Here is a 16452-nt window from a genome sequence, read left to right as displayed (position 1 = left end):
CTCTGTTACTAATTGCAATAAATTAAATTAATCTTCCCCAAGCTGAGTCTGTTTTGCCCATGATGGTATTGGCGAGTGATCTCCCTGTTCTTATCTCAACCCCCAAGCTTTTCATCTCATTTTCTCCCACTATCCTGTTAAGAAGGGGGAGTGAAAGAGCAGCTTGGTGGGCACCTGGCAGCCAGCCAAGGTCAATCCACCACACTCATCGTGCTGATGACAGGGAAGCAACCGACAAAATTTATTTCATTTGTAATAAAACTTTGGGTAAGACTTCGCTATAACATTCTCATAAGGAAAGCAGGGATATATGGTCTACACAAAACTCCTACAAAGTAACCACAAAATTCAGTGGTGTGATACAGAGCAGGGCGCAGTAATTGTGACCCAACAGGGATGGCATATCAAATAGCCCCTTTCAGTTTGTGTTTTATATCACTGTAAAATAGAATTCCAGTGTACATGAGGAACTGGCACCAACCTGTGCAGGCAGGTTCAACACTCAAAATGATCTTGTTAAACAGAATAATGGCCTAAATGAATTAATTTATTAAAAATGTAGAAATGAGAACTCACAGATCAAATAGAAAAAGAAGAGAAACTCATAAGGCAGCAATAGCACAGAATAGGATCTAAAAACAGAATATGAAAAAGTATGATATTTGGGCAACTAAGCAAATGTCACCCTGGGACATATTAGCAGGACTACTCTAAGTCAAACACAGGAGGTAAACTTTGCCATTCATTTAGCCCCTTTTGAGTAACAAATCTGCAGAGACACCCTTCAGCACCTCTGACATCCAGATTTCAATGCCAGTTTTGGATACTGCATATTAAAAAAGATGTAGAGAAAACAGAGCCACTTGAGTTAAGAACTATGAATCTGGCAAGCACTTTAGGAAACAAGATTTATAAGGAAACGTTTTAAAAATAAAGTTTGTTTTGCTTTTCAAAATACTAAAAGGGGAAGACAACCAGTAGAAATGCCACAGAAACACACAGAGAAAGAAAGCTGCAAAACTGCTAGCCTTCCTGTACATGGAAATGTTATCGAGAGTGTTACATATTAGAAGGAAAATTTGTTCACCAAGTGCCCTCAGTCTATGACAAGAAAGAACTAACAGGAACAAAAAATAGAAAATACTTTCTTAAAGTAATGTATCTCAGAAGACATTACCTAGAGAACCCTCAAACTCTATTGCTGGAGGATTTTAAAACTGGTTAAAAAAACTTGATAAGGGATGGCTACATTTACTTGATCCTTTTTCCAAAGAGGCAGACAGATTCCCATTTTGAGTCCCCTTCAACTCTAATTTTCTATAATTTGATATGAAAATACAGGTTCTGTTCTTTCCACTAGAAGCTGCTTGGCAGCCTTCTCACTTTAAGGGGAAAAAAAAGTAATATTTGGAAAATGCAGTGAATTTCTTTCCAACTCTGGTTTCCTGTCAATAGAGTAAAGCCTTGATTCTTACTCAAAGTCTTGAGGCTAGTAGCCTGTTTTTTCAAATGTATACAGTAAGTCAGTACTTCCAGTAGTATTTTCATTTAGTATCTTTTTAAATCCCTTTTTATGCAGCACTACAGCGCTTTAGGTACACCTTTTTTGAAGTCTTGTGCTGGTTAAGTGGTTACGAATACAAGAAACCACCTGAGCTTCTCTAATCCTCTTTCTATAGGAAGCTGGCTGAAAACCTTTCTTCCAGTCTCTTGCAGGGTCACATCCCATTTTCCAGGATGTCTCTGCCTCCCTTCTCCACCTGCTCCTGTGATGTTTATGCCATTTTTCTTCTCCAAATATTTACACCATCAGTAGATTGAGCACAAAGCAATAAACAGAAAAAGGCGTGTTCAGCTTCCAGAGTTACTCAGTTTGTTCCTACTTTGTACAGCAATATATGCCCATTTTGTGCCTAAACCCCTTGTCATCTGGGCTACCCACTTCCTCCGTGGAGTTTCCTGGACTTAAAACCATCTTAAATGCAGCTAAACTTTCTCAAAAACAGCAGCTATCCCTTGTGTTTATCCTTTACATGAGAAACAGTCGGAAGAGCACAAAGTTGACTTTTACATCAGCTACCAGATCCCCGCCCCCCCCCTTTTTTTTTTGCTTCCTGCTACTACATCCCTCCGTTCCTCTTATGATCAGGAAAGGAGGGATCTGTCCCCACCCATAATAAAAAAGGATTGAACAAAGTACCTGATACAATGTTCAGGCTTTCCTCCTAACTGTAAGCACCTCAAATCTTTGGTCAATCATTCAGGCCAGAATAGATATGTCATTCCTTTTCCACTTTTATAAGCAAACCTCCTATATTAAGGAATGGATTTAAGTATTTAAACAGAAACACATATCAGTTACAACAATGAATCATTATTGTTATTTAACTGCAGGAAGGACTATGGGTGTCACAGCATGAGCGACTGTTTATCAGAAAAAGGTGTTTTAAAATAGTGGCTAATCCTAACCTTAAATATTTACCAGATCTGAAGGCTCAGTATCACACCACTGTGCCCTGGCTCAGCGTTTCTGCAGTACCAGGGAACATACTAACTGAGGCCCCTTAAGATTATTCCAGGGAGGTTTGATGCTTCGCCAGGAAAACTCATGAGTATGTAGCTGCTGGATGTTGGCAATGGGGACACAGAAGATGTGGCTCTGAGAATGTCTAGTTCGGTACACTGCAGCTGCTGGAAAAAAAGGACATTTCCCCTTTTGGTGAAGAAAGTTCTGTTTCGACAGACTTCTAAGAAGAGGCACTGGCAGCTGCTGAAGCCAGGACACTTTTTGGTACCAGCAGTTGTCGCGAGCCACGTTGTTTGTGGTTTTTTCCCCCTTGGGCTTTTAGTGTGCTGCTGGCTCTGTGTGATCATCCAGGCAGGGAGTACAAGTTACTCTGCAACACTGACAGCGGCTGGTTCCCAACAGCCAGACTCTCCTTTGAAGCCACTTGGATATAGGTGAGGATCCATTTTCTGCAGCACCTTCCCTAGACCAGCAATTCTGATAAGCTGCTCTTGCAAATTTGCGTGAAGGACCAAATTGGCCAAGCCAAGGATGTGGATTATCTCATCCTTGAAAAGCCCTGAAGGATTTAACTTCACCCTGAGGCTGCTTTCCAGCAGCCAAGGTTACAAATGTTGCCTTCTGGGGGTAGAATCCACCACATTCCTCCATCACCCGATGGGTTAGCATGCAAGCTTGTCCTTACATGAGCTCTTGCCTGACCTTATGAAAAGGTGGTAGATCAGAACTGGGTGGGCCTCCTGCAGGTAGCCCAGGAGTCCTTGGGACCCTGCTTGGAAAATCATCACACCCACAGAAGGAAGGGCTGAGGTCTGGCTTTCATGTCTGCATCTGGAGCTTTCAGCTTGACCAAGACTGGGGTTAAGCTAAAAACACTGACTTGATTAAATGTCAGCGGGTCTCAGGCAGCTCAAGACTGCTTTCAGCCTTTGTCTTGAGTTTCTAATAGTGACAGACAGAAAGGACCTAGAAAAACTCCTTTCACTATTGAAAATAAACTGCTGTAAAGCAGCTCTACAGCTGCCCAGGGGGGGCAAGATCTATCCCTTCTCCCAGCCTGCATCAAACACCACAGATAGAACATGAGATTAAACGTGGCTCCTGAGGGCTTTTGTGCCTTGGAACTAACGACAGTGATAATCCAGTAAGAAGAATCAGATATGCCAATGGTTTTGTAGACAAAGAATCTAGTTAAAGGGTTTTGATTTTGTCCATGCTACGTAATACTATTTTTTAAAGCATGTTCCCCAATTTGCTGTAATTCACAGTTTTAAATACTGCTGCAGACAGAGTTTTATGCATTTCACAATGTGTTAACTAGTTATGGTCAAGACTTCCTTTCTGAGTTAAGAAATTATTTAAGTTTCTAACAAGATGGCTTTGAAGTTCTGTCTGAATATGGCTTGAGACATGACATTTGAAAATTGACCATAAAAACTGCAACAGATTTTTGTCCTCTTCTAAATTCTGATAATTTTTAAAGAGCTGCTTCTGAGATGAAAATAACCTATGATGTGTGAGACAAACAAAGCAATAAATGCATTCCGGCAGGGAAAGCACGCTAAACAGGAAATCTTACATTCAGTAACAAATGTTCTTCATGTCATCCCTTATCAGTTTGCTCAGGGTCTTTCTGAGCTGAAGGGACACAAAGTCTTGTACAGGCAGTCTTTTCAGATATGGGGCCTCATAGCTCAAAATGTTTTGTTTCAGTACGTTCATGCTATTCTCCCAGGCTGAAGTCGGTATTAATCATCCTGCTCAAATCTCTGATCTCGTGGCTCAGATGTGTTCATCACCAAAGGTGAGGCAGTGCAGTGAAAGCTTCGTGACACAAGGTGCTGTTCTCTGGCAGTTAGATTCTCCCATTTTGCAAGGCTGCCTGGTACCACAGACCATGCTTAGGTGGATTACTACATTCAGGCTTTTCTACAAAGTGTATCTACGTGCACTCAAAATCAACTCATCCCACAGTACTAATATTTGTGCTAGCTCTGATATTGTAATTACTAACAACCTTGAAGTATTCAAGACTTAAACTCTGGCCTTGGTCCCCTATCTAGAAGATGATAGGGAATGTCCTCATCATTTCAGTAATGAGCATTTTTGCCACAAACTGTCTCTTGAGATTCATTTTCAGTAAACTGTAGCAAAGCAAGGTTCCTAACCTTAGCTCTACCCAGCAATGTAATACCAATGCTAATGAATAATAATTAGCCACATTTGTAAAGCTTAGCTACACGCTATTAAACACCTGTGGCCTTGCATCCATAGATGTTGTATCTTAGTGCTGGGTGATGAAAAGCTAAATTAAATCCTCAGTTATGCTGGCAGACACTGACAGAGTTCAATGAGTTAACAGGGCTAAACACAACCTTGCTGCCCAGCCTTTCTGAAAAGCTGCTTTTTCAATTTGACCAGTGGTGATCAGCCCACTGGACTGGGGATACGGGAAGAAGCAGCAGCAGCAGCACGTGTGCACGTGTATTTCACTATAAACTGTGGGAGCTCATGCCCACAGAGCTGTGATCACTGCTGGGCATTACCAGCTATGTAGTATGCTATGTAGTAAAGAGAAGTGATATCTCTGAGTACTATATCTTCTACCGAGGCTATCTTAGGATAGAAACTAGAAGGACTTAGCATCCTAACTAATAAACACAACCAGGCATGTAAGATGCATTTTTTCCAACTACTGTTAACAGCGGCTTTGTTTTTTCCTTCTTACTCTGTTTGGCCTGTACTTTTTGTAAAATTGGCAAGCCTTAGGACTTTTTGCTATCTCTGTTCATTGGATGCCCCCCAAGACAGCCCTGAGAGTCTTCAATGGTTATGACACCCTTGTCCTCAGCATATTCACCTGAATTCCTTCCTGCTCCAACTGGTGTTCCCCAGTTTGGTGCCTCTGAATCAAGTTCTATTCACCAGTGAGCTCTTCCCTTTCCAGTGACAACTGGAGCTGGAAATAGGCTGTGCAGCCACCCCCTACCAATATCCTTAATCAGTGTTTTCCAATCTAAAGCCCACCCTTAGCTGTAGCTCTGCCAATGTTTATCACCTGTTTGTTCAAAACAAAATACAACGTTTGCAGGTTTCAAGTGAGGTTGACCTGCTCACATTAAACCTCAGGTGTTTGCTCTATTAGATACTTGTTCTGAGCCTTAAGGCATGGGTCAGCAATGACCATTGTTCTTCCAAAATTGCCTTTGATTTTTAATTCTGAAAATTATTCTCTGAATTTTTTTGGTAGGGTCTAGTTTGTTCAGTCTAGCAATGACATTGAATGTCGTATGTACTAGTCTCCTGTAGAAAAAATCCTGGAATTTTCCACACCCAGAGCTAAACCTAAATCATCCCTCTCTTACTACCAAAACTCTATTTTTTCTTGCAAGATATATCTTTGATCCTTTTTTAGAAAAGTACTAAGTCCATTTGCCCTTTGGACATGGGATAACTCCATTTACTGCTAACTGAAATATTACAGTAACTCAGACCTTATGCCTCTAATTTCTGCCTTGGGTTTGTAAAAATCTAAGCCTGCATCCCATATCCAGGGGACATGCTGCACTGTAGCATTTCAGACCAGCAACTCCTTATTTTGGCTAGTTAGATGTAGCCTCCAGAGTGCACCTTTTTAAGCAGTCTTGAAACCCTTCACTGTTCACTCTGTTTTATGGTGGTAATCCCAACGTTGCTGTGATCTACCCTATGCCTTCCTTTGTTGGCTTTCCTTTGGACCTGCTACTTCCACTGAGCAGAATTTATTTCTGTTTCCTTAGCTTTATGTTAGTGTCTTAAACTTCTGTCTAACCTCAACCTCCCAAGCCACAACTTGTAGCTGTTGCCCCATTACATTCTCTGCCACTACTGAAAAGGGTTTGGCTTCATCATGCCTCCAGTTTCCTTTCAAATAGACGTAGGCTGATATTAGACCACGCCCGAGTCTCCTCTTGCTAAGACTAAACAAGTCCAACTCCCTTACCTTCTCCTTGAAGGTCATGTGCCCTACCCCACTAACTATCTTTGCAGCAATTTGCTGAGCTTTTTAAGGTTCTTGACATCCTGGTAAGTCCAAAACTGGTCTCACCAGGGATGAGTAAAGGAGATAATAATTTCCCTGGATCTGCTGGGCATGTCTCTCCTGATATAACTCAATGTGCAATTTGCACTACCTGTAGTGAGAGCAGACTATTGTCTCTTACTCATTCTGTCATCAACCACAAGCCCCAGATTCCCTTCATCAAGTCTCAGCCATTCAGTTCCCAACCTGTGCTGATGCATGAGGTTATTCCACCCCAGGCACAGAAATCTGCGCTTCTCCCTGCTGAATTTTAGGAAGTTCTTGTTGGTACAATACTCATGTTTCTCGAAGTCCTTCTGGGTTAAAACTTTGCCACTTGGTATATCAATCACTTTCCCTCACTGAGCATCATCTTGAATTTGCCGCAGGTTACACACCCCTGGTCTCATCATCCAAATCATTGATGAAGGCATTAAACAATACCAAACCACTGTGGCATTCCACTTGTTACTGGCCTTCAGCTGGGTATTAAAGCATTGATTATTACACACTTTAACCCTGGCAGTACAGCCATTTTTCAAGCCACACTCATTGTCGTGGTTTAACCCCAGCCAGCAATGGAGCACCACGCAGCCACTCACTCATGCCCCCCACCCAGTGCAAAGTGGGGAGAGCATTGAAAAAAAAAGTAAAACTCATGGGTTGAGGTAAAGACAGTTTAATAGGACAGAAAGGAAGAAAATAATAATATTAATAGGCAATAACAATAATAATGAAAGTATTGGAATATACAAACAAGTGATGCACAATGCAATTGCTCACCACCTGCTGACTGATGCCCAGTTAGTTCCTGAGCAGTGGATCCCCCCAGGCCAACTCCCCCCAGTTTATATACTGGGCATGACGTCACATGGTATGGAATACCCCATTGCCCAGTTTGGGTCAGCTGCCCTGGCTGTGTTCCCTCCCAACTTCTTGTGCCCCTCCAGCCTTCTTGCTGGCTGGGCATGAGAAGCTGAAAAATCCTTGACTTGGTCTAAACCCTACTGAGCAACAACTGAAAACATCAGTGTGTTATCAACATTCTTCTCATACTGAATCCAAGACTTAACACTATACCAGCTACTAAGAAGAAAAATAACTCTATCCCAGCCGAAACCAGGACACTCATGCACCCCATACTTTCTCAACTTGAAAATAAGAATACTGTGGGTGATGGTGTGAAATATGTTACCAGAGACAACATATATTATATTCACCACTCTCTCTTCATTCACATAGCCAGTCTTTTCATCAGCAGCCCTTTTCCAATTGCCAGGAACCTCCACTAATTGACATGATGTTTTGAGGATGATCGACATCAACCTGGCAATCACTTATCTCTGCTGGTTTCGCTAGCTGGATGATTCCTACAGCAAAAACTCTCTCTCTTTCTTTTTGCCTTAGGCTGAGGAAAGCATTCTCGGAGGCATAATTTGGATTGCAGTTGCTCCTTCTCTATTCTGTGGTATTTTGAGAACTCCTTCATTTTCTTTTCACTTTTTCTTTGTGATAAAAATACAATAGTTATGTTTTCTTTATGGGAGTGTCTGTATATTTGTTAAAAATCTTTCAGAGTTGCTCTTGAATTAACTGAAAGCTGTTTAACACTTCAAAAATTTCAGCTGCTGTGAGACATAAGGCTACTGCCTTCCTTCTGGCACCCAATTTCAGGCAGATAGAAGCTGAAATGCTTCTGAAATTTCCCAGTGTTTTCCACCTACCCAGAGGCTGCCAGCGGAGGTGGTGCTTCACCTGCTGCAATTCTTTATTAGTGAGAAATATTTGAGGAGCACTCGGGGCTTGAGATGTTTGCAGGGGCTGTCCTCTGTTCCGTGTCTAACTCCTGTTGGATGCATGTGGTGATAAAACCTACAGAGGAGCCTGCTCGGTTCCTCTGGATATGTCTAAGCTAAAAGGGGACAGGGTGTGAGCTCAACACCCAAACTTTTGACTGCCCCCCCCCACTTAATTGCTGTTTTGCTCCCTGGCTCTGGTCTGGCCTCTTCCCAGGAGCTGTCACCAGGCAGTATGGAGAAGACCACGGTCCAGCCTACGCAGTCCCCCAAGGGTGTCCCATCAGGCTCTGCAACCTCCTGCACACTCATACGGCCCCATGCATACCCTGGGGTATGCAACACATCTCTTCAGCTTCATGCCATAAAAACATCGCTCTTGTGGGTTGCAACACCACCCTTAGATTATTTCAGAGCCTTTGAACTCAAAAACACATTAAAGAAATAATGATCATGTCTTAGGACCACAGGGACACCACTTGTAGCACAGAAGAGAGCCAGGGCCAAGTGCCATACAACGTGTGTGGGGTCAGTCTGCCGCAGAGGGCTGGTCCTGAGACATGAAGCCTGAGCTGGGCTATGCCACTTTGTGTCGGGGCCAGAGACTGGGCTTCGGCCCTTTTATATTTAGCAGTATGGACACAGCATCTGTTTGAGATGCAGTTCGTACAGGCCAAAACTTAACACCAAAGTGGTACTTTTTGTGACTCATTTGATTTGCTAATCTGAAACAGATTTACCATGTCTTGTTTAATAGGGAACAGCTTTTAAAGCTATTAAATGAATGAACTGCTGATTTAGAGCTGGCTGTTTGATTCTGAGCAACTGTTTTGAAATGGCTGGCAAAAAGAATATGTCCAGTTTTGCTGCAAGAGTCGCAATCAGCTTACCTATTGCTCTATTCTCCTGTCCCTACTCTCTCCATTACTTTGTTTTAAGGCTACACACCTGGTCTTTATCAAACGATGCCTAAAGCAACCCCTTAACCGGACTGCAATCAAAACCTGCTGTTTGTGTCCTATCTCCTCTGTGACACCCTCTTCTTTAAAACTTCTGTAAGAAGTGAGCCAACCTCCATCTTCTCTGCCTGAACACAAGACAGGGGAGAAACCTGAGGTATTTGTTTCATAGGCGTTTGTATTTTATGCCCAGGAACCCAAGACCATGAGCGTGGCCCCAAGCAGTCCCACGCCTGTTGGTGTGGTCAGCTCTGAGTACACGGTGCCAACCAGCGAAGTTATTTTGTGCTGCTTTGACTGTGGGTTCAAAGCTGTAAGAGCAGCATTTATAACCAAAAGGTTTAGAAAACAGCTGTAGCTATCAACTGATTGCAAGCGATACATGTCATTTAGGGTCTTGCAGAACCAGACTTTCTTTTAGTTAATTGCTTGGCTGTATTATTGCTATGTAAATGTGTGCTCAGGGCAAAAGGACATATACTGCATTTTCAAGCAGAGAGCACATGACATTACTACATTAGGAAGATTAGACAACGATCAGGCCTTTTACCAGCTCTTCCTTATCAGACATTAGTGAGGACAGAGTTCTGACTTGTACTTGCTTAGTTGCTCCTCAACCCGACAGGCACTCACCAGCCTGTTTTTTCTTGAATTCAGTCTATCATCTCAGCCTTGGTGGTTTCAAAAGTTCAGCTGAGATGTGAGTTGGCTGTTCCTTCAGAGAGGCTGTGAAAAAGAGAATGGGAAGGATTCTGGTACACACACGTGTACTTGTGCCTATGTATTTGTGTGTAGAGCAACACCTCAGCCAGACTGAGTGGGAGGAAGAGGTGAGGCAGACAGAAGTGCTTTCCAGATTTCTAGCTAGTAGAGGAACTTTGAAAATATAATAATTAAAGATGGGGGCTAAAGGGAGAGAGTGGACACTTGTACTTCACTTTTGGAGCAGTTTTGCTCAGCCAAATAATGACCACAGAGAATCAAAAAGACGTCAGATTGCATTTGGTGCCTTCTGCCCTGGTCAGTACAGGAGTTGCAAACATGTCGGCTGATGTGACCCGCACCAAAATGTTTGGAATCGGGAGATTTTCTGGTGGCTTCCAAGTCCTGTGATCTCTTGCTTCAAATAGCCTAATTTATCAGAGCACACACTCATACCCAGCACCTCCCCGGTCACACCTTTCTGTTAAAGAATAAGTTGCTGCAAATTCTGTTTTACGTAAATGACTTAAAGTCTCCCTCAGGTTGCTTCTGCAGCCCCCAAATGAGTTCTGTTTGAACATCCCTAACGCTGTGCCTCTAGGGTGGATGTGAGCAGGGTTTTCCTTGTAATGCTTAAGTAGATAGAGTCCCCATTTTCTAGTACGTGCAAGCAGCTTTTATGAAAAGAAATTTACAACTTAAAAGTACTTCTTTAAACTTGCCATGGAATTTGCAGCAGAGGACAGCAATTGCAACTGATGGTAAGATTCTCTCCATTTGGTGAATGGAGATGGAGTGTCTTGGCACCCCAAGCTGTTGGCCAGGCAGATTGAGGGAGGATTGCAGATGCAAGAAGTTGCAGATGACCAACTGTGGGCATCAGTTGGGCTCTGTTAAATTCTCTACACATCCAATGCTTGAGAAATTGAATAGTGACCTGTGTACCTTGTCTTCTTGTAGGTCATTTTGGAAAGAAAAGTTCAAGAAGAAGAAACGTCAAAAGGTAGTTGTTAATGCTGAAGGCAGTGCTTTCTGACTGGTTTCCTTTAGCCAGAGCAAACCCTTTCTGACAAACGGGAAGTTTCTTGTTGGAAATGGGATGGAGAAGGCCACTTACCTCTGAGAGAGCTGAGCCCCTCATTTACAGCCTTTCAGTGTTTCATTCTGCCTGCCTCTGGATGCTGTGTAGGGCTACAGCACTGGTTTTAGTTCACAGTTAGAACAGGTGTCTCTACTTCCTTGCTTGCTCATGGTTAACCACAAAAAGAATCAACGTGAGTAAAAAAGGAATATCTCATGCCAGCTCAGTAAAGCTACATCCATAACGGAACTTACTGTGTTTTTCTGTATGTTTAGTGTAGATCCCTGAAGAAACAACCTCTATACAGTTGTACATACAGATGTGTACATGTGTGTTTAACAGGTGGACAGGCCTGAAGAGTGCAATATTCCTTCAGCAGGACTAAACAAACTCATGCAAGGGGCTATCAGGCACCCATAAAACCAATTCTTTGATCTCCCAGCAGCCCCAAATAGCTTTCTGTTTAGACCATTGGGCAAACAAGAGGGCAGGTGAGTAGCTGGTCACCATGCATGTCCTGCTGGGGCCATCAGCAAGTGCAGGGATCTTCATGGGCCATGGTGCATGGCTCTGTGCTGCTGCTTCTGCCCAGTGGCAATCAGATGACAAAGAAACAAAACACGAAGAACCCATCCGAGTAGAAAAATTGAGTCTGCATCAGGACAGATAATCAGCAGCAGTGCATTACACTTTGTGGTGTATGTGCAAGCTGAATTCCAAGCGCAGACACCACTGAGACCTTTAAAAGCCCTGTTGGGCTGCCACCGAATCAGGAGGCACTTTTCTTTACCACTCGATGTACGTAAAACCACTGTCATCCTGGGAAAAGGAGTTGCCCTAGATCCTAACTGAAACCCCAGTTGGGATTTCTTCCCTTTTGGTTTATCTTGTGCAGGTTTCAGAGTCCCTGCTGGCTTAATCTTTGCACAAAAGATAGTTTTGAAAATGGAGGTTCTCTTCATGAGTTCTTGGTGGGAGAGACAGGTTTTAATCTAGATATTGCAATTTGAGCCTTTTCTGTTTGGAGGAGGAGTGGAAGTATGCAGCAAGTCCCAATTCCCTTTCCAAGTGTAGTGGGGATATGAAACTAACTCCCCGCCTTCGCAATGACATCTGTGAGTTGCAGAACCAAATTCTTCCTTTTTCCTATCTGGCTTGATGAGTTTTCGTTGTTTTTACAAAATGTATTAGCTCCAACAGGAGGAATTGCAAGTAAAATATTGTGTGATGGGTATATAACCACCCAGTAGACTGTGATTAAGACTTTTTCCTGGTAAGCAGAAGAGCTGTGCTCAAACGCAACTGCATAAGTATGATATCTGAAACCAAGTCCCTCAGATGCCTGCATTATCTGTGGGTTACAGACTGTGAGGCAGTACTAGAGAAAGCGTTCACTGACCATAGGTATTCATCTCTTGGAGACAACTCGCAGTCGAAAACCTTATGTGGAAATAAACATAAAATCTATTTTAGACCTTGTCTCTCTTGGCTTTTTCTCTTGGCTAGCTTTAATATTTACCACTCATCATGTTAACTTCTCAGAAACCCAATTCTTAGGCACTTAGCTGTCTGCATGCGTTGGACCGAAAGCCTGAGTGGCGAATGCGGGGCCGGGTAGCCCCGTCACTTGGCAGCTGAGTGCTGCTGTGAATTTAGCTCACAGATTCCACCCCAATTAAGAGAACTTCCTACAGATATGTTCCTTTTGGTAAAATGCTCCACCAAAAACCTCCAGAAGGGACATACCTATTCAAAACAAAACAAAGCAACCCCGCCACCCCTCCATTCATCAAATGAACTTACAGATAAACCCTGGTCTTCTAAAATGTATTAAAAAAATCTACTTCCTTTTCAAATGGCAGGAAGTTCATATTGCAAGACCAGCTAAATGACTCACCCCACATCTATGCTTCTGCTGAAGCAGATAAACCTGCCAAAAGCAGTTTCCAAACTGGAAATAAGTAATTCTGTGGGGATATGAATAATATCAAGCAAATCTCTGACAAGGGCATGTGAATCTGCAGTCTGTGGTGTTATTTATTTATATTTTTTATTGAGGTCAGAGCCCTTGGTTCAAAGCTGCATTGGATAACCGTTGGAAGGACAACCGATCCGCATGGCTACATCAGCATCATCAAGGGATCCAAAGGCAACAACAAAAGGCTGTAGTAGAATAAAATTCCCAGTGGATGGGGTGTGATATTTGATGGGTCACACAGGGAATTCTTTTGACATGAACCAGCAAACATAAGTATATTTTTCATAAAACATGTAGCTTAATCCAAAATTATCCCTGCTGTATTGCTAGCAAGAATAAGGGAACACCCAGTTACTTTTGCAGTGACTAATAATATTACCACTGCTTAACTGTAAACAGTGTGCAGAGATCTTTCTAAAGAAATGCATAAATTTTTTTTGCAAAAAATAATGCTGTGCTCATACTTTATTCAACTCTTTTTCCTTCCTTGCTGCTGCAGCACAACCACTGAAATTTCCTCTGTTAATGCTGGCATGGCAAGAAATATAACGTCAAAGGAAAGAAGAAAAGTCTCATAATTAAAATCTGTTTCCATAGCATTGAAAAAGATGGAATTGCTACCCTTCAGTGGACTTTGGATCAGGTCTCTAGTCCGGTGGTTCTTCATTTGCACCACCCTCTTTCCCCTGGAGCCTTGTAAGCATTGATTAGTTAATGGCTTTAAAGTGCTATTTAAATGCTGAAATATGTTACTGCCAGGTATTGGAACACATAGGCAGGTTTCTGCTCAGCACATATGATTAGTCTTTCTGTAGCATGGAAGTATGCCATTTCCCTTCTTTGTGCAGATGTGTCTTTGTGTGTGTGTATACCTACAATAATCCAGTTTAGTAAAACAAAATAAAACAGTAAATCAAGGACTTGTTTACTCTTAAAAATGTTGGAGACCTCTGCTGTGATCTCAAGTGAAAGCCATAGATAGCACTGGAGAGAGGTCATGCTTTCAGGTTAGTTTGAACAGCCCATTTGCTGGTACAGGAATGGACATCTGTGGCTGGGCAGCCACCCCCTATAGAGATGCTCTTCTGAAAAGGACAAGTGCATGCCAGCGGCATAAACCTGGTTTATTAAATAAAATAATATTTGCAGTAGAAATACTCATTAGTTTTTCAGCGGGCCTATGTGGGTGGCAGCTTGTCTCATCTCCCTAGCACAGTGGTTCCTAAAGTACACAGGTCTGTACATGTGCAGGTACATGAGCCACTCAGCTGCTATGGGAATGCGGTGTGAGCAGTCGTGCAGCCCAGCACAGGATGAGAACTCACTGAGGCAGTGGCTGTTACATTGTGAGCAGTGCCACTCTGGCAAATTAAGCCTTGAAATTCCTGTTTTCCTTACCTGTCTTCTAAGTAGACTTTTTAAGAAGAAGAAGGGAATGATGTTCCCCAAGCTTTCAGCTGTGCGCCTTGCTGGCACACAGCAGGATTTGGCGCTCTGAGTACAAACTTTAGCAATGACATCTTCACATAGTAAAAATACTTCCTAACTTGGATTTTTGGAATGACTTAATTTTCTTTTGCAATCCACCAATCATCCTCAAAAGACACTGTAAATCACCATGTTATTCTCAGTCATAACTAGCAAAATAGTTGGGAAGAGTGCTTGAGCTAGTGAAGGCTGCATTTGGATGCACACATTCCCAGGCTTTCCTACTCGCTTGGGCTAGCAGCTACTGACTCCCGGGGGCTTCTACCTGCCTGTCTCCAACATTTTTGAGCCTCCAACGCTACATGTGATTCAAATAGCAAACCAACTGCAGAAGTCAAAGCAAAAGAAAACAGTTCATTCCAGTTCTCCAGTTCATTCCAGACTCAGTACTTGTTTTTACTGCAAAAGTCTGCATTTAGTGCACAGGGAACAGTTCATTCCATTTGAATCTCTGGAGCTTTCAGCCCCTTCCCCAAAAAGCAGCCAAGCACAGCAGACTAAAAAACTGCTTGAGGATGGGCCAAACCACACAGTTCAGACACTGACCCAGATCTGTTTTCTGAAGGACTGAATGTTTCTGAGCTAGGATTTTGTTTCATGATCAGATGAAGGAAGGATTAATCCCTTGGAAAATTAGTCAAGCCCATCTTCTTTTTCTAGCATTTGCACTTGTTCCATAATTTTAGGAGCCACTGATCTAGACAGATCTTCCATAACAAACAGAGCAAGCTGCTGATTTGATGACATAATTTTGAAGATGTGACTTCAAAATAGGCTCAGTTGCAAATTAAATTATTTGTAATGGTTTCATTGGTTTCCTGGCCTCACAGTTTAAAATGAGTATGAAAAAGGTTAGACCTTTTATGATGAAAAAAATAAAGAAAGCACACACACAGCAGCACTGTGTCTTAGAATGATAAATGGTTCTATTTTGTTGTTTTAGAAATACTCTTCATCCTTGCAGACATTAATTAATTAAAGGTAAGAAAACATGATAAGAAATTTCCTTTATTCTAGACTTAGTAATATTTCAGAGTTATTGCTGGAAAACATGGTCTCCCGCCATTTCGTGGTGAAAAAGGAACCAGACTTCCATGGTTCTTTTTCTGAAGGCAGCACTTCTGACTCCAGTACAGAAGCTGGCTTAGGAGGAGAGAAGATAATATGCATTTGAACAACAGCAAGCTTTTATAGACTGGACTTAATAAGTTTATTGTATAGCTGAGAAAACAGAGGCAGAGAGTTTAACAGAGTTTCAGAGTTTCAGGAATTCCTGATTTCCTCTTCAGGCCACTACATGAGGGAGAATGATAACATGCTGTGGATTTCATCAGTTTAGGTCACAGTAACCTGCCATAAAAGTGAGGTTGTTAAGTGAAATCACACACATGGAGTAACTGCACTTTATAGAAAAGCCACAGAAAAAGCAGCTCAGGCTGTCACAGTTTAACCCGCCCCTTAGCGGGTGGCTACACGCAGAACTGTGTATATAGAGACACTCTCTACTCAGCAGGCTAGGGCCTCTTTTTGGAATAAACGATTAGCTGCGCTTCTTGCCAAAGAGCTGTTTGCTGGGAAAAATCACACAGCACTTGCAACACCCGCTGCACCCTCTGAACTTCATCAGAAAAGTGTGAAGGCATTATTTTCTTTCTACTGCAATCAGAGTTCCTTCCTAGTGGTCATGTTAATGTATGAGCATAAGGTTTTGCAATTCAGGATCTGGTAAATAGACTTTTTATATAGTAGTACATATGTCCGCACAATTTTGACCACCTGTGCCAGGACCCTGCTGTTGCAATCCTTTCCTCAGCCTTTCCCAAGACTGCTACTCTTTCGGTCCTTGGGCAAACCCCTTGGA

The 16452-nt window shown here is 42.4% G+C and overlaps 1 protein-coding gene across 1 annotated transcript in view; it reads left to right on the top strand.

The window, feature by feature from the left end:
* NDRG1 (N-myc downstream regulated 1) overlaps positions 1 to 16452 on the top strand; it is a 75663-nt gene that overhangs the window by 18410 nt on the left and 40801 nt on the right. The window lies entirely within an intron of this gene.

This window comes from Harpia harpyja, chromosome 5 (assembly GCF_026419915.1).
Source record: "Harpia harpyja isolate bHarHar1 chromosome 5, bHarHar1 primary haplotype, whole genome shotgun sequence".
NCBI lineage: Eukaryota > Metazoa > Chordata > Aves > Accipitriformes > Accipitridae > Harpia > Harpia harpyja.
Note: the sequence above shows the minus strand (reverse complement) of the source record. Positions and strands in the feature narration are given on the sequence as shown.